Here is a 19,565-nt window from a genome sequence, read left to right as displayed (position 1 = left end):
CCCCCCCCCCCCCCACACACACATTATACACGTGCAACAGTGTGCACCATATTGTGGTCTACGCCATGCACATGCGCTGCGGTGTGATGCAATTGCAGTGCTTGATTTTTTCTTTCTTTTCAAAATAACATTAATTCAACTGTGTGGCAGCGCATGGCAAAGCGTTGTGACACATTGATGTGTGTTGTGATACGCTGTGTTGCAATTAAATGTACGCCTGCATAATTTTATCACAGCACACACACCAGCACAAATGATTTTTAACATAAGTTGCTTATTTACAGTTTTGTGTGCTTTTATCAATTTAATTGTGTATTTTTATTGGTTTAATATTGATTTGATAAACATTTGCGCAATTATCGCAGGGCCTACAAAATTAGTAGCACCATTTTTTGTATTATTCCGGGCCTGTGCTTTCAGAAAATATATGGTTTCACAAATTCAGTGCGTTCAAGCACGGCTAGTTGCTGTAGCTCACTGGATCACATAATTACAGCATTCCTGTGTTCTGGAGCACCATTTTTTTCTTCATCTGGGCCTGTGCTTTCAGAAAATATATGGTTTGGGGGTCTTTTACAAACTCTAAAATCTGCCGTTGGAAAAATTGCAAAAAGGGTGTTGCCAGCTAAGGTTAAAAGTGTTCCGCAGGGCTTTGAAGCAAAAGTGTTAAGGGTAAGTTAGGGTTACATTTTAGGTAACAGGTTTAGAGCTTGTTCACACCAAATTCAGTGTGTTCCAGCACGGCTAGTTGCTGGAGCTCACTGGATCACATAATTACAGCATTCCTGTGTTCTGGAGCGGGAGGGGGCGTGGTAGTGCATTTCAGAATTTTGGTAAATTGCTATTACGGTACTTGTGTGTGGGCTTTACTTTACTATTTGTGTCAGCTTAATTACTTCTTTGGGTATCATGAATATAAATCTTTGGGACATGAATATGGATGCATTCAAAATCAGGCATCAGGCATAAATTTTATGATGATGAAAGCAATCTTGTTGCCTTACTTTGAATTTACAGTATTACTGGAGAAAAATGGTTATAAAAAAACTGCTTTTGGATAAAATATGTTACGTTTAAATGGAAAGTGCTTCATTATACGGTATATCTATTTGTAATATGAAAGAAGTACTCATAAAGCAAATGAATGGCTGAAGAAAGACGAAGAAGGAAACATGCATGTAGAGGATGTTGGCAGTTTACACTTTTAAAAAACATTTGGCTAACTGCAGTGACAGCATTCTCTACCTACCACCATCCGGTATTCTTCACAGTGTTGTTAATGCATTGAGCATGGGCCCGAAGTATAACACTGCATGCAAATCATAGGAGAAGCCTACTGCCTCATGCAATTCCTCTACTGTTAACATGTCTACCAGTGAAGCCTACTGCTTCCTTGCCACTTCTTGCTCTGCCTTCTCCATTTTTCCCATCATCACTGCTTCTACCAAAATAACACCTTTGCTTGATTGTCTGGATGCCACATATACCCCAACAATCATGACCTTGATTCACTTTCTGTGATCACCTCTCTTCTGCACTAGCCACTAACACTTTATATCATCTTTCCTTTTTTTATTTTCTGGCTTCAACCACCTATCCTCTCCTTTAATCATCAACTCAACCATAGATGATTACTTTATGTTGTTTTAAGGAGTTTTACATTTTTGTAATAGAGTCAATGTATCATATTCTTTTGCAGCACAGCACAAGTTTAGAAACAACTACCTTTCAATACACTGTCTCAATGAGCCGGATTGGCCACTATGGGTAACAACTCGGGATACACCGTTTCTGGCTTTTCGGTGTTGAGTACGAGTACCGATTTTATCTTCGGTACTGACCAATACTGAATACCGATACCGGAAGTCCCATTAAGGAAGCCGGGTGGCGTGTAATGGCTCACCACCTGGCTCCCTGATTAGCCCGCTTCCCGAGCAATCAGGAAGCCAGGCGGTGAGTCATTACCCACCCCTCACCTTCCTGATTGGCCAGGAAGCCAGCTCCATGCTCCCTGGTGACGTGTAATGACCTGCCGCCCGGCTTCCTGATACAAGAATATCCGGTAATCGGGGTAGGCATCGCACTCACCCAAATACCCAGTATCGGCATCGGTGCATCGATAGTAACAACTCTAGTTTTCTACTAAATGTATTTTCTCCAGTCTTTATGAATCAGCCCAATATAATCTATAGCATTGCACAGTGATGTAAACAAACATTGTTTACTCCAGTATAGCAAGACACCTCAAGGTCCATTCTCACTTTGCCGTTCTGGTGCGTTGTGCTGTCAGTCATTGACATGCATTGCTTTAAGGCAGCCCATTCGTGCATGGACAAATAAAAAAATGGACACACAGATAAAATGGACATGCAGCAACATGTGTTGTGGTGCACTGCAATGCATGTGGGCCAGAGTTACATTGCCATAGTGCATTAAAATAATTAGCACTGCTATGTTCTAACACATGTAATTGCATTATTGTGACTTGTGGTAACACATACATTACCTCAACGCACCAGAAGGGAGAAGTGGAAATGGACACTTAATAGTTTTTATTCCTATGGACTTGATCATGTACATAGAAAACATGGCATATTAAAAATTAATTTGCTGTTTTATATGTGGTTTTACATTAACATGCAGTACTCTATGATATGTTTGCTAACACAATAATTCTCCAAATCATTTTTGCAAGCTAATATATTCAGTCGTGTGAAAATCAAAGAACAGGATGTGAATAAACATAGGTCTTAATTTTTTACACACCTCGGAAACATACTGCTAATCGCCCATGGTAAAATAATCAAATTTTTTCCCTAGTTACCACTTAGTTGTAGTTACACGGCTGCGTTGTGCAATGACAAAGCTGTTAATGCCAAGGTGTTTTCTGCTTTATTGTTAATGATCAGCCTCGGTAAAGATTTTAACATGTAAAATTGATTTTTTGTTAGACTATTCATGTGGACCATTTTTCAGTCTACCGGTAGCAAAGTGTCTTGAATTCATCATTTAAAGCAATAGCAAGCATTCCTACAAGTATTCTTGATTTATTTTCAGAAGTGTATTACCATACCTATAATACAATAATAGAAGTTGCTCAAGATTATTCTTTCCACGTGCCAATGTGAAAGTTTTTCCAGAGGCAGCCTAGCTGTCTTTTTTGCTGCTATGGACATAAACCAGAACTGCAGGAATGGACACAATCATAAAATAGAAAATATTAGCTCCAAAACCTAAGGTATGATATTGAACATATAGAATTACATTTAAAAAAAAGTTGACAATAGCAAGGCAAATTGGCTTTTATAGCTTCACCTGGATTCATCAGCCATTTGCCCGTATTTGTCCTGGATTTCTATTATATACCATGTGAATCTAAGGCAGGTGGAGAGAATGCTGGCAAATCATTTGAATGTATGGCAAATGTATGCAACATTGAGTAGGCAGGACTAAGTGTGATGGGTCCACCATCTGCAAGTGACTCAAAAAAGATCTGTCTGTTACAGGCATATTATAAATATGGCAATTGTTACATGAATCAGGATTTAACATTGAAGAATAGGAAATAGGAAGATTTGTCTAGATTTGTCTAGATTTGTCGCAAAAGCCTAAAGAATATGCAAAAGCAATGACAAAGGACAGTAAAGAATCATGCTACAGCTGTAAAAAAAATCCTTAAAAAAAATAAATTATTTTATGAATTTTAATCGACGGTCACATGACCACACAACATCCTTCCGAGTACAGGGATCGTGTCTCTATTGCCTGAGGGAAGGCAGATGAATGACATCAGGCATAGGAAGCAGGGGCATATCTATGGTAAATAGCACCTATAGCTGCTGTACTTTCAGTGAACTTACACTGCAATATCAGTTACAATGCAACAGAGTATAGAGCTTGATATTAGTAATAAGGGCAATAGCTCAATATAATCACTCCACACAAAAAAACATGCACATATATATAGACTAACTCAAAAACCAATCCAGTGCTCTTCCACCATAAAAATTACCATACATAAATCAAAAATGCATATAGTGCATATCAATTTAACAAATCCACTTGACACAACTAATCATCTAGTTATGATATAATGTGCACATTTGTTGTTGAATCCGCAAAACTTATGCTAACATTACAAATCCACAGGTACTGTATATAAAGAAAGTACTGTGCAATGTCCCTATAGGTATACTTCCACCGGTATACTGCGATTAAAACAGGTTCACAATTAGATAAAGTGCTTTCTGTGAAACTTTCCCCAGACCCGGCCACCAAAGTGTGATGAACATCCCCACTCCCCACTGACCGGAACATTCTGACCATTAAATTATATTCTCATGCCCCCCTTGACATACCCAGCAGTTTTCTCCTCTTCCCATCTCCACTCTTCACCGGCTCACTACAGCTCCTCACCATCTTTCTCCACCGCTATTTGTTAATTCAGATTGCTACCTCTCTTATTAGAAACGCTCCCCAACAACATTCAATGTCAGGGAAAATTAAGTAACAAAATCCAATAGTGTAGTAAATAGATAAACGTTTATTAAAAGAGATTAAAAACATTCACATAAAATCATTGAAAGATCGCTCTGTGCCCTGCTGTATCAATTCTCCTCGTTTGCTCATGCAGGCGCGATGACGGCACCATGCACACGCCTTTCATCACTAGACTGCTTCCTAGGATAGCTTGCAGTTGCAAGGAGATGATGAGTCTTTCCAGTGCTGGAATGCTATCCCGGTAAAAGGTGTCCTGATGCTCCAACTGCTTAGAAAGTATCCCCAGCAGCTCATTAAGTGATGCTGCCTGAATTGGAATGTAGAACATATGCTATATGTGGTGATGGCTTCCTCTTCCTCAATCTTTCCTCAGAGACTGAGGAAGAGGAAGCCTTCATCACATCTCCAAATGGACCACACAAGCACAGATCTGCTTCCATGCTTGGCATGGTCAAAATGCAGCAGAAAAATAGAACTCGCAGGAACACCAAGTATTTGCAAGGAAAAGAAAGTACAGTGGAAGAAGCAGCCATATGTACAACACAGTTTAATTTAAAAAAAAAGGTCTGCAAAACTCGATTAATTTAAGGATTACATACACTTTAAGTCTAACAGGTGTGCTTTATACCAACATGGCAAACATGCACTGAATGATCAGCAAACCAAAAACCCTTCACTTTTTCTTTTCCTTTTCCTCTGTTATTAAAGAATTTCCTTTATTGGCTATGTACAAATAATGTATAGGGAAACTATGTGCATAATCTTGTTCCAAACAGCACAGAGTGGGAGAAAAGTGTAACGGTGTATTAAAAAAATCGGATGTTGTTTTCTAATACATATACAATATCAGTGGAGATACAGAAAAAGAGATGTAGAATTTAGAGGTCAGATAATCATTTATTACACATGAGAGCATTACTGCGAATTATAAAAGGTATCAGGGTCTGTGTTAAACGTTAAACAGAGGTCTTGCCCACTGTACCCTTTGGTGAATGCACATCTTTTCCTTTAGTGCAGATTACTAACTGGGTTGTGAAGCGCCTTTGAGCCCTGTGTGGATTGCATTACTTCAGTTACTGAACTGTACAGGTTACAGAAACTGCAACTGAGAAATCAGATTTCTGAACTGCTGTTAGACAAATAGCATTTTGCACTGTTAATAGCTTTTCATTTTATATCTAGTGATTGTTTTTTCATCTTGCATATGAAGCTAGTCCTGTAAGAAAGTTTGAAATCTGTGGCCAAGAATCTTTATGCTGAAAGTACATTAAATTGTAACCTAAAATCAAGCAGGATAATTTTTATTTTTAGGAATGTTTTGGTGCACAGTCCTTATTATTGCTAAATCATAAAATTTGTCAAGGGTATTGCCTACTTTTTATAAAAACGAAACTTTGCCTCTGATATGTTATGATTGATCCCGCTTAGAGAAATAGTAAATGTAGCACAAGTACTTTTAAGAGGGCTGTAGCGAGCACAAAAGTGGATGCACTGACTTGTGTCTCAAGGCAAGACTGTCTCCTGAAGCATGTCCCCAGTCTCAAAAAACGCCAATAGCATCTTTGACCATCTCTTGTTGAATGTATTTTGTCTCTTGCAGCTTTCTGTAGCATTACATTTACTGAATATTTAGTGAAGCTCTTAGGTGATGTCACGGGCTGCATTTAAGGCCCCCTATATCAACTAAGTTGACCACCACTGATATCAAGTATAATTTCAGATTATAAGAAAAATAATAACCATAATTCTATATGGGTAGTTCTTCTGCCTACACTTGAATTCTTACACAACTGCACCCTCTATAGTTGGACTAATGTATAGCTATGCAGAGGATGACAGTAAAAGCTGTATGTAGACATAAATGGTTGGTTAATATTTATAATACCAAGAACACGCCAGAGGTTAGGTTTAATGCAACTCCAACTTACTTATGTAAAAGGCCTGTCAGACATTCCTTTTCTCTTGTAGATCTCTTATGAAGCATGACAAGTAGGCACTGTTGTAACATATTTGATTCTTTGTTTTTGCTTGCTTTGAACAGACAAAAATGTCTTTTTTGTTAATTTGTGCTTCCTCTAGAAGTCCAAACATCCACACAAAGGTGTCTCCTTGTGTCAACACATCATCCTACTCTGCTCTGTTCTCATGGCCAGAAACATAACAACACTGAAACATGACATTTTTTTCATTGTTGGTATAATAGAAAGTGAGCACGTAAATACAGCAAAACACATAGGATTGTAATGCATTACAAAAAAATAAAAATAAAACATATTTCAGTAGCACTTTATTTTTCAGAAAACTCTTCTCAGTGACTGATGATGTTATATTTAATTTAAAAGAAACACTGGACTAGTATGTTAAATAAATATCTCTAATACCCTACATATATACAGTACATACATTAATTTAAAACTACTAATTCTCAGTGGAACAACAACAAGGGTAGCATCAGTAGAAACCACATATAGGATTATAACCCTGAGGAGCCCATGTCTGATTTTGATTGCTTTTCCTTATTGTATCATCATGGTATTTATAAGCCAGAAGTTATTGCTCAGAAATGTAATCATTTATGTATGAGGAATTTAGGTATGTGGTAGGTGTTAATATTTAGGAGGTAATATTTAGATGGTATTTTATATCCTGCTTTGGGTCACAGAGAGGTTAAGATGATCTCAGCAGTCACCTTTTCCATCTTGCTATCAATACCCCCCCTCCACATAGTCAAAAGAGCCCCAGTATGCAGTTGAGACCAGATCGAAAGGCAGTTTTACATTAGAGAAACATAATCAAGGAACATATTGTTAAAATTTTTATATAGGGACAATATGGTGCTAAGGCTTAGTACTTGCTTTATTTTTATTTTATTTTTTTAAAGCAGTGCCCCGATTGTATTGCCACCCCCTCTCATGTTTTCTCGTACATGGTAGGGATGGGCCTTACAAGGAAAAAAACCCTGAAAAGTTAAATAAATTGAAATATCCTAATATAATGCACTCACATACTGTCCTGATGCTAGGCAATTTCTACCAAACACATAACTGTAATCTAAATGTTAATATTTTGCATATATGGGGATGGGGGTTTGTAGTTTTGAAGTTGACAGTTTAGTACATTTTCATTTAGCTGTTAGATCTGTTGTGGCTGCTACTTCCACCAGTCAAATTAGGCCAATCATTGTTTGATAAAGGAATCAAGTGTCACAACCGTAGGGACCTAAAAAAGAAAACTTTTTTCAAGTTGCAAGGAATCAAATTGGGAGTGCTGATGCTGTCTGTGAGAACTGTACGGTTCCTCAGCACCACACAAAGCTTAAAAGCATCTTCCAAGGATGTAATTGAAAGGACTAGTATTTTTTTTGAAGTGGTCCTCAAAGTAGCATATCACTATATGGTATTTTTTTTAAAATAATATTTTACATTGGTACACTTCTTCCATGGCAGTACCCAGCTTCACATGCCCTTTGTTTGACAATGCCTTGCCTTGTAGGCTTGACAATTGGATGATTACACCCATACCATAGACTTCAATTGAGTTCGGATTTACTTCACAATTTTTGGCCCTTACAATGGGTTTGACGAACAGCCCGCAAACCAAACCCAAGCACATCCCCTCATTCCTATTTAGTAGGTAAAAAAAGTAGAAAACAAGGCTGTCAATTGTTGTATTGGGGTTTGTGCACTTCTCATTGGAATGTATTATCTCTCACCGAAATCTACAGAAATACAAATCGACCAAAAGGAGTATGTTGCAGCTTATAAAAAAGAAGACGGAGGTCAGAAGCAGGTCAAAAGCACATCTGAAGCATTTTAAACTGTCTTGAAGTATACACTGAACGCACCACAAAGCAAGCTGCATTTGCCAAAGTATACAATCTTTTAATGAACTGACTTAGGGAAAAACAACAGGAGCAGCCAAAAAACGACTAATCCAGCTTATCCTATTTAACTCTAGCGCTGATAATACAAAGCTGTTTTCTGTTTTATAGTAGCCCACAGACCTCCCAACCACCTTCCAAATCTGTGAAAGTACTTCAGAAGAACCATCTACATTTATTTAGATATCTTCATGTAAATCAGTATACAATACAAACCAATGCTTTTTTAGTTTAAAGTATATTTCCACTTTTGCAGAGAAAATCCGTCTATATTTGGCATGTGTTCCCATTCACACAGCATACCTAAAAATAATGTCATAGAAATAATTCTTGCAGCAAGTTTCTGGGCAGACTGCATGCTGATGTTAGCATTTTCAAATTGACACCAAAAAATGACTGTCATAGAAAGACTAGGGACACTCTGAGATTCCTCTCGTTAACAGGCAATGCTTCTAGATCTTTAACCCTTTGTTATGTCAGACAGCGTTATTCCAGTTCACAACTGATAGTGATTTTTGCCAGTACAGTACAGACAGGGTTAATTATGTTGTGTGGGGTAGGGTGATGAATTATAACAATGCATTGCAGTGTTTACGTTTATATTAATTTCTAACGATATTAAAAGTTCACAACAACATTTCATTCAACTTTATGCACAACAGTGTGCTGCGATGTGCTGATGTGTGTTGCAATATGTTGTGCTGTGTGCTGCATAAATTGCAGACATGCTGCATGCTGCACAAACACCAATGGTCATACATGGTGTAAACAGGTCACAAAGAAAACAATTGTTTGCTATGTTTCATTGCATTGAGCCTGTGTTGATAGCTGATGTGAACAAGCCTTAAGGGAGAACTATGGGGTCAGTGCTTTTCCCCATAATTGTCGGGAGGACATAAACTAGCGTCCTTCCGTGACCCAAAGCTCAGTATATCGCGAGCTACACTACACTGTACCGAGACGGCCGCAGCCAGGACGGATCCCGAAATTACTGTCGAGATCCGCCCAGCTGCGTGATTGACAGCTGGCTCTGCCTATCTAAGTGAAGAAAAATAGCCCTGATGGGACACCAACATCAAGAACAACCAACATCAAGAAAATGCCTGACAGGTGTCTTTTCGATTCCCTGCTCTGTCCAAAATAAAAACTGTTTTACGCTGCATACATTTTAAGACACTATGCTAAATATGTTGATGTTTGAACCTCTTAAACTTATTATATTAAAAGTGCTAACAAATAAAACACCATCTTGCTGTTTAGTATTGTAAATCTTTTATTTTAAATATAACTGGTTGAAGCTCAGCACCGTCAAACACAGCTGGAAAAAAAAATATTTGATAGTCACAACAGGAAGTGAGAGGAAATCCCTTCAAAGTGCAGGGAATCTCTCATGGTCAGCAGGGTCACCAGGACTAGTGTCTCCTTTGGAAGATTTCCCATCTACTCCTGTTCTGATGACAACCCAAAAGTTTGGATTTTCTTTCATTTTCTTTTTTACGGGGTTATTCACAAAGTGTGAAGAGTTTGGAGAAGGCAGGAGAAGTGAACAATCTAGGACAACATAGCTAAACTGGAAGGAGAGCTGAATTGGGGAATTTTTCCTAATCTGCTATGCTGTCCTAGATTATTCACTTCTCCTGCCTTCTCCAAACTCTTCACCCTTTTGTGAATAACCCTGTTAGTGAAAGTCACAAGGACAAATTGGGTAAATCTCCCTAACGGGAACAAAGATAGCTATATAAACCTTTTAGGTGTTCTAATCCCTCTTCACTTCATCCAAAACGAAAAAAAAAAGTTTTTCAGTTGCGCTTTAAGCTTTGCTTGTAATTGCAGAAACATCACCAGCACACCAAATCCTTATAGGATCAAAATTCGTAGATTTATTGCAAACTCAGGTTAGTTACACAAGCGCTTTCGGGGCCACACAGGGTCCCTTCATCAGGCATAGCAAAGAGTACATTTACAATAAGAACTTTTTATTAATAAGTTTGTATATGTTAAAATTAGCTTTCTAGGACAGTGTATGTATGGGCAAAATAAAAACTAAAAACATTCAGTACAACACTCCAATATATACATCTTTCCTTCTGTTTGCAAGTACAGAAAAGTACCTGTTTATCCTGTCAGCAATTCAGTGAGCTTGTAGGACAATGCAGTGCCCGAAATCCCAAGCAGCATTATCAGCCCTGCCTAAAGTCTCTCAGTGTTATGGAGAAGATGAAAGGGGGATGCATTTGGTAGTTCTAACATATTATCTATCCAATGGGGACACTGCTGCTCCTCCATAGACACAGTACGTTAAGTAAGCATTTTCACCCCAGAACAAGAAGGAAGGCGGTATTACCAGGTGGAAATAAAGGAAAAAAAGTTTGAAAAAAAAGAAAACAAATGTATACAGCACTGACAATTTACGCAGCACTTTACATAGTGCACATTCACATTAATCCTTGCCCTCAAGGCGCTTACAATCTAAGGTCCCTATCTCACATGCATACATACAGGGCCAATTTAGATAATAGCCAATTAACCTACCAGCATGTCTTTGGAGTGTGGGAGGAAACCCAGAGTACACGGGAGAAACCCACGCAAGCCCAGGAAGAACATGGGAACTCCTTGCAGATAGTGATCTAGCCAGGATTCGAACCAGGGACCCCCAGTGCTGCAAGGCAGAAGCAGTAACCACTATGCCACTGTGCTGACCAATATAACTAATGAAAAAGAGAAAAATAATATAAACTAAGAAAATATATAAGGACTGGCAGGCTGCAATATATTGCAAACAGCCAGACATAAAAGTGAGGTATACAGTACAACCTATTAAAAACACAGGAGTGTGTGTAAATAGGGGATGAATAAGGTTACCCCCGCACTATTTAAAAACAACCATCCATAAGGGGGAGTTTTCTCTTGAGTAGGACAAATCCTGCCCTATAACTGAGCATGCCACGTTTTAGACATGGTACAGAAAACATTTAAGGAAGCCACTTGGGTGGTGGTCACTGGAGCATTGAGTTTTGCAGCTTCCAAAATTATTAATAATAATAATAATATTTATATTATTGCTTGAAAGAGTTTTTGTATTTATGCAAATATATCAACATGGTGCACTTATCTTCACATACTTTTTTTTTGCTGTATTATTTTATCTTTACCTTTAAAGAGTTTTAGGGAGTGATGACATTCATCACTCATCTTTAGATATCTATTTTAGAAATAAAGATAAGCAAAATATAGCTAGAGGTAATTTGCTGACCAAGGCAAAAGCTGTCATTGGATGACATGCTGTACTGTCTAACAGGGCTCCAAAGATTGTAAAATTTAAGAAATTTAAATAAGATACTTGTCTATCTTATACTGATAAAACATGTATTTTGTCAGAAAAGATGAAAAATCTTTTACAAAGGGCAAAGTATGTTACGCAGTTACATTGTGCTGTAAAAGAGAAATTGTATGTACTTTATGCACAAATCAGTATCAGCTTGATTAAGCAGTCAGAAATACTAGTGAGATTTACAGTACAACATTAAAACACAGGAATGTGTGCATGAAATTGGGTAAGTGAAGTTATCCCTCATTTTGTGGCAACATGCGGCTATGATGGCGAGTCTTCTCTTGAGCAGGACAAACCTCGCCCTCTCACTGTGAAATGTCATGTGCTAGGTATGGTACAGAAAGCATTTAAGCCAGCCACTTGGGTGGTGGTCATTGTAGGCTAGGTATGCTACAAGAGCTGGGTGGCAGTGATAGTTTGAACCCTGGAGAATCCAGTGCATGATGGACTAACCATGTTCTACAGCTACAGTGGTCCATGATGTTGAAGCTGCAAAATAAAAATTTTATCCCATTTGAGCCAACTTCCCCCCCACACAAAGAAAGGTAGAGTGTTCACTGATAAGTTTACATAAAGCTATAAAGAGATACTTTTTTGGGTTTTGTGTAGGGCTGTCAGGGATTGCCACCCCTAAAGAAGAGGGTACATTTTTTATGTGTTTCTCACATGGGACTATGGTAAGTACAAGCTCTATTTATCAGTAAGCCATGTTTCTATTAGATCCACTTGGGAGTAGAGCAGTATTGCTATTGTGTCTGGTTGCAAATAGCCTGCAGTAAAATAATTTATACTGTCATCCCTGTGCTTCTGTTTGGCTCCTGGGAAAAAGTACCAACTGTTCCAATCGAGCCGGCACAGGTAGAAGTCAACCCAGGTACCCAAACTAATCAATCATATCTGTGTATATGTAATCAGGAAGAAATTGATTAAGTTATTGTATCCAGCAATTCCAACAAACAATTCCAACAACAGGTTACTTGAATACAGAAGTGTGAATTCCTATTATGTCCTAGTTTAACCTACAGTATATACATTTGATAGGGATGTCATTTTTTTTTATCAGCCCATTTGAAGTGACAGGGACATGGCAATTCTCGGCAAGATCAGCAGAAATTTTTTGTACTTGCTAAAAATGATCTATGCATGAAAAAGGAAAACGAATGCAGCCACTACATCTAAGGAATGGTAAATTGCAATGTATTACATTTTTATTTTAAGGCATGCCAAGAAGGAATAGCTGAAAACACACACCTGCAAAACATCTCATTTGCATGCGTGTCAGGCAGTTAGAGGCGCTGGCACAGCAATAAAAAAAAAAATATTCTTGATAAAAAGAGTTTTACTTTTCTACATAGAAAAGGTAATGGGTAGTCCCTAATCGCTAGGAGATTTTCCAGCATGCATGTTATAAATCATACATTTATTAATGTTTTTTTAATGTGCTGAGTTCTGTGTTTTTACTGTGCGCGTTACGTCTTTCTTTGATGTAGAGACATAAAGGCACGCAGCACATTTGCAAGCCAGTACTAATACCTATCTATGAATGACGTTAGTGCTGACAGGAACGCCTAACACTTAATTGAATCAAGGTATAGTGTTTATCATATGGTGGTATCCAAGAATGTTGTGGTTAAGGATTATACACTTGAGTAATCTGATACCGGAAGCCATACATAGGTAAAGGTATTGAAAACTTCAAACCTGAGATACAGCAGTGCCAATGATTCAGTGAGCCAAAAGGATCCTGACATCAGCAGCTTTAGAAGAAAAAAAATAAGAGTTGGGATTAAAATATTTTACTTTCTTTAAGGCACAGAAAGCTTGCTGTAAATACGTCAGCAATTATGTTCTATAAAATAGATATTTACATTATACATGCAGCTGGAAATGTCAGAGTATCCTGAGAATGTAGAAAAACATTTTAAATCTGTCCTTTGAGGCCCTGGAGATCTATCTATTTATCTTTATCTACATTTATCGAACTATCTCTATAACTAACTCTCTATCTATCTCTCTCAAATCTATCTATCTATCTATCTCTATATATTTGTATATTAAGAAATATATTTTTTACTTAGGAAACTATTTGGAACAACCAGTTTTAATAAGAAATAATTATGTTAGGCATGTTCAGACTTTGTAAAAAGGAAACATTGCAAATTAATCACACAAGTGTCATTCAAAAAGAACATTTCCATCATGGGTAGGCTTAAGGCTCAGATTAGCAACACTTAGATTTGTGTTTACATCTGGAGTAAATTAGATGTATTTTACAACATTAAAGGGAACTCTGACATTTTGAATTCTCAGTTTTTAAAAATATATATATTCGGTATACTATACACAAAATATATGGCATGAAAACCGATTGCACAAGTCATCGGGGGATCAGCAGAGAATTTCGATATTGGAAAATATTCCAAATAAAGCAATTGGGTTTTTTCTTCTTTAAGGACAATTGAAAGGAAGTAATTTGCAAGGCTGCAAATTATTCATGGATGGGTAGTAAAGAATTCCTTTTTGTAGTATAACTTTGACAATCATTTGAGGGGTATTCTTCCCAAATGTATATGCTATGCAGAGTCACCAGCTTTGACCAGTCCATATAGTGTTATTACAAATGTAGACTTGTTGTAACATTACAATACCATTGTGCTCTATTGTTAAAAAATGTACAGACTAAGGATCCTTTGAAATAAATGTATAATATATTAAACGTATATTTGGAGAAAAAAATGTACCCTGTGTGCAAGTCAAATGTAATTTCCATATATTTTCCCTATTACACATCTTTTTAGAGTTGCCATACCTGAATAGAAAACCAAATGGTACCTGCTATATATATATATTTTGTACTATCAGGCTGGCCAGTAAGGCCCGGTTCATACCTAGTCGATTACGGTTGTCGAGCTGTTTTGGGACCATAACCGAGCGACATCCACCTGAAAATTGCTCCTGCATCTTTTTGCGCGACAGACAATCGCACGCGGAGGCGAAACACTTATGTGTGAGCTGTCACCATTGACTTGTATGGGTTCTTGTGTTTTGCAAGTTATCACGCAGAAACACCTAGTTGTGTACCAGGCTTCAAAATTATACTTATTTTCTGTATTATTTTAAAGAGCAATTCTAAGCAACAAACTAACCACCTTCCGTCCAGCGGTTGTACATAAATGGCTGAACAGGAGCCTTGTAGATGCGAGTGGGCGTTTTAAAACTAGGCGGCATGCATGAGTGGGAAAACGACCTATTTAAAAAGCAATGGCTGTTTAAATACAAGCGTTCAGGTGCCTTTGCTGCCGCCAGCCCTAATATCCGCTCTGTCACCGGAGTTCAGAGGGAGATCAGTACATGATATCCCCCTGATCTCCTCCCTGTTCTATGAATACGGAAAGTGATGTGTATTCATCGCTTCCGCATTCAGCTGTCATTCCCAGCTACAGAAAGGCACAGAGAAGTAGGTGAAGCCGATCTCTACTTTATCCGCTTCTCTGGGGTCATTAGAGACCCCTGATGTCTCCATAAAGATGACCTGTCACGTAAATTGGCTATCACATGATAGCAATAAAGTTAAGTGTAAAAAAAAAAAAGTTTAAAAAAATTAAAGTAGCATAAAAAAATAAAATCAACTTTTTTTTAAATCAGAAAAATGTAAAAGTCCCCCACTCCCACAAACACACACAAACTTGCATTGGGTGCGCCTACGTGCAAAAACAATGATTGTGCCGCATGTGAACGTCGAATCATGAGCAATAATATCAGGGCCTTTAGTCACTGATAAACACTAAACTAAACAGTGGTAAAAGCTTTTAAAGGCTCACCTATGGGCAATTTTGGGTATGGCAGTTTTGTTGCGATTTCTTGGGCATGTGCAATTTTAAGGCGTGATATGCTTGGTGTCTATTTACCCGACGTGACCCTATATTTTACCAAAAGATTGGGGTGATAATAAATGTTTCATAACATAACAGAGGGAAACGTTTTTTTTCAAATTGTTTGTTATATGTAAAAAATAAAATTCTCAGTGGTGATTAAATACCACCAAAAGAAAGCTCTATCTGTTCCCCCAAAAAGTATATAAACATCAATTCAGTACAGCGGTGCATGACGGAATAAATGTCTGTCAAAGTATTGCAGCGCTGAATACTAAAAAATGGCCTGGACAAGAAGGGGGTTTAACACCCCGGTCTTAAAGTGGTTAAACCAGTCACTGAACCTATTCAGCAAACACTGTAACGGTACGAGTTTGGCTTCTTCTTGTTCTTTTTTGCTGCACCAATTCTCAGCTTGTGTACTTGCCCTTTTGCAGCCAGATTGGGATAACACCCATTTTATTTTTATTCCATATTTCTCATTCACATAGCATAAGTTAAAAACTGTTTTTAGATGGCTGCTTGCACAATACATGCTCTATTCTGAAAGAAAAGTTGTTCTTTGTACTGAGTTATGCCCCGGAATGCAAAGGAGGCTGGACAAGTGCTGGCAGATCTCATTATCAGTTGTAAACTGGATTTGAACACTGTCTGTCCTAACAAAGGGTTAAAGATCTATTAAAGCATTGTATGTTAATAAGATGAACCTTGGTCTCGCTATGCATAGATTCCTGTCACTTTAAAGTTGTACAGAGAAGCTCCAAAGGCCAGCTACACATCTAAAAAGTAATAAATATTTTTTTAAACTTATATTCAGATATGCTGTGTTAATGGGAACACATAAAAAACATAGCAGGGTTTACTCAAATTTGACTGCAAAAGCGGTAATGCACTTTAAATCCAATTCTTGGCTTCTTAGTATTTAGTATAGAGTTTTCTCTGTATACATTTCAAGGCATTTTTTCATTTTGGTGGAAGGGTACTTTTAAAAAAGGTGGCCAGCGCATTTACGAGTCATTTTAAACAATTTTTGACAAATAGCACAAAAGTATAATTTTATAAACTTATGTATAAATTATATCATGACATGTTTAGATTTGTTATGACAGGTTGCTTCAAAGGGAGTTGTTGCAGAGGGTTCAGTGTGCAAAGGTCTGTAATGTGTCAAACTGAGAAATAAAGAAAATGCAGGAACAATAGACTTTGTGTTTAAAACACACTTTATGTACATCTTTCAACCATATTTACCATTTACATTTATGACACACGTTTGGTCATATTCATTTTTTCCCACAACTGACAAACAGATTGTTATAAAACATGAGGTGTGGAGATTTGTACAAACAACGGTGAATAATGTTGTTATCAGTGAATACTAAGATTTACTAGACTCAAAGCTGAACTTCAGGCAAAAAGGTAAATGCATCTTTTGGAGTGGTTTTAGCTGCCAAAGGATATGTGTTTCTGTCCATTCAGTCCTAGGAGTTACACAGATTTGCCACACAGCGCAGCACAGGGTAGAAGACCTGTTTTTGCTCTGTTGCAGTACAGTAATACTTACAGGTCTTCTCCCCACGCCTATCTTGTGACTGGACAGCAAAAGGAGAAGCAGCAGACTGATGAGATCAAGTGATAATAAACCTTCATTTGTTTCCTTTATATGATTAGGAGAGCCAGACTTGAACTGCCTAGTTGTCCCGAAACCGCTAGTCCCCCCTCTCCCCAGCAGCATGCTGGTGTCGCCATTAGCTAGCCAGCTGCTGTGGAGACACCCCTGCCTGCTCATTCCCGGACCTAGCTGTGTGCATCCACACAGACACACACAGTGTGCAGCAAGCCATACCCCTGCTTCCACAATCACAGTTTGACTATGGCTCCCCTGCCTCCAGTACCCTTCCCCTGTACCAGGGAGTTCGGGGAATGCTTTGCAGGGACTTCAAGAGGCAGAACTGTACTGCACAAATTCAGATTTGAACAAGACTGATTAGACTTATCCAAAGTCACTACACAAATTTCATGACAGCACAATGTTTCATGAAGCTAAGTGAATGTTTTCTACTACTCTAGTAAATTGGTCCCTATAGGTAGGCTTAAAGAAGAACTCAGGCTAAACATTATTATAAACCCTTTGGTGGAGCTTCCCCCGCACTGGAAGGGCTAACTGATCCTTTTTGCCTAGGGTGGAAAAAAAGTTATACTCACCCGATACTCTGAGCCAGCCAGCTGTTAGAAGGATCCCTGGAGCCTCTCTCCATCGCAGCTGCAGTGTTCTAAGGATCCTCAAATCATCACGTCCAATACAGTGTACAGGACGTGAGGACGCCTATTATGACAGATGCCTGATCGTAAGGGACATAGTATGACTGCAGCAGACGAGGAGACAGGCAGGAGGGAATGCGGTTTCAGTCGGCCAGCTCAGAGGATCGGGTAAGTATAACTTTGTTATTTTTGACCATAGTCAAAAATGAGCAGTTAACCCTTGCAGTGGGGGGTAGCCCCAATTGAAGAGTTAATAACATTTTTAACCACTTCCGGACCGGCCGTAGTAAAAAAACGGCCGGCCCGGAGCTCTCTAGATCTGAGCTCTGTTGCAGTACAGTAATACTGTAATATAATGTCAGTCAAAGTACCGCAGCACTGAATACTGAAAAATGGCCTGGCCAGGAAGGGGGTCTAAACACCTGGTCTTGAAGTGGTTAAGTGGAGTTATGCTTTAACATGGAAGTCCAGGCAATACTATTTTATAGTTTTGGATAGTGTGTGGAAGGATTTTACTGCTATCCAGGGCTCCTTTAGAGATATTTGGGCAACGCAGTGAATCTGTCATGCAGCACTGGAGTCTTCAGTTTAAATCCCAGTCAGGCCACTGTCTGCTTGGAGTTTACATGTTCTCCCTGTGCTTGCATGGGTTTCTTCCCACACTGCAAAGACATGCTGTTAGGTTAAATATCTGTCTAAATTGGCTTTAGTATTTACATGAGATAGGGACCTTAGATTGCAAGCTCCTTGGGGCAAAAGCTAATGTGGCCAGTAAAGCGCTGTGTAAATTGATGGTGATATACAAATTCCTGTAATACGTTAAATTTCCTCTCCATTACTGTGGTAGTGACAATGATTTCACCAAACAGGAAGTGAGGAAACATCTGCAACAGGAAGACACACAAAAACATATTTATTTTTAAGTACAGAAGGGGAAGGTCAGAACCACTGTCACATTTTTATTGCTATAACCCTGTTGAAGATTTCCCCTCACTTCATGTTTGGCAAAACAGTTGTCACCATGGGCAGCAAGGGAGGTGAAATCTGGATATCAGTAAAATGTTTTGTCTGCCACTTTAATTCACACAAAATGTACAGTGGTAGCATGTGAATAAGCACATATATCTGTATTATCAAGGATTTCATTTTCATCAGGGCACTGCATAGAATGTATAAGTTTTGCTCTGCTCCCACAATCTGAAAACAGACTGGTAGCTTAATTGGTATCTGAAAAAATTGAATTCAGTATACGTATGAGACATTAGACTGTCAGCTATTTTAGGACTGGAACTACTGCTAATAATTCCATGGTATCTGTAAAGCATTGTGGAAAATGTTACAAATATAGAGTAGATAAACATTAGTGAAAGCAGACAGTTGGATAACCCAGAATGAGATTTTACAGCCTTTCGTTTTATAGTATAATATCCATTTAAATTCTCCATTACCTAGTTTGACACTTTATTACTGTGTTTTAGTCTCATTAAAAGGTGTTAGATGCTGCCTGTGTGCTGACATCAATTTGCATTATCTTATGCTTATACAAAGTGACTTTTCTCTCAGCAGTATCACAGCAGGAGCAGAAGGCAGGTTGGAAGAGCAGTTAATTGTGGAGGAGGGCTGAGAGAGAAGTGCAGAGCAGGAAAATGACATTCTCACCCTGTTGTTATCACTGCACTTGTAAAACCCTGAAGACTTAACTATTTTTTACAGGGACATGTTA

Source organism: Nanorana parkeri, unplaced genomic scaffold (genome assembly GCF_000935625.1).
Source record: "Nanorana parkeri isolate BGI_ZX_2015 unplaced genomic scaffold, ASM93562v1 scaffold78, whole genome shotgun sequence".
Lineage (NCBI taxonomy): Eukaryota > Metazoa > Chordata > Amphibia > Anura > Dicroglossidae > Nanorana > Nanorana parkeri.
Note: the sequence above shows the minus strand (reverse complement) of the source record.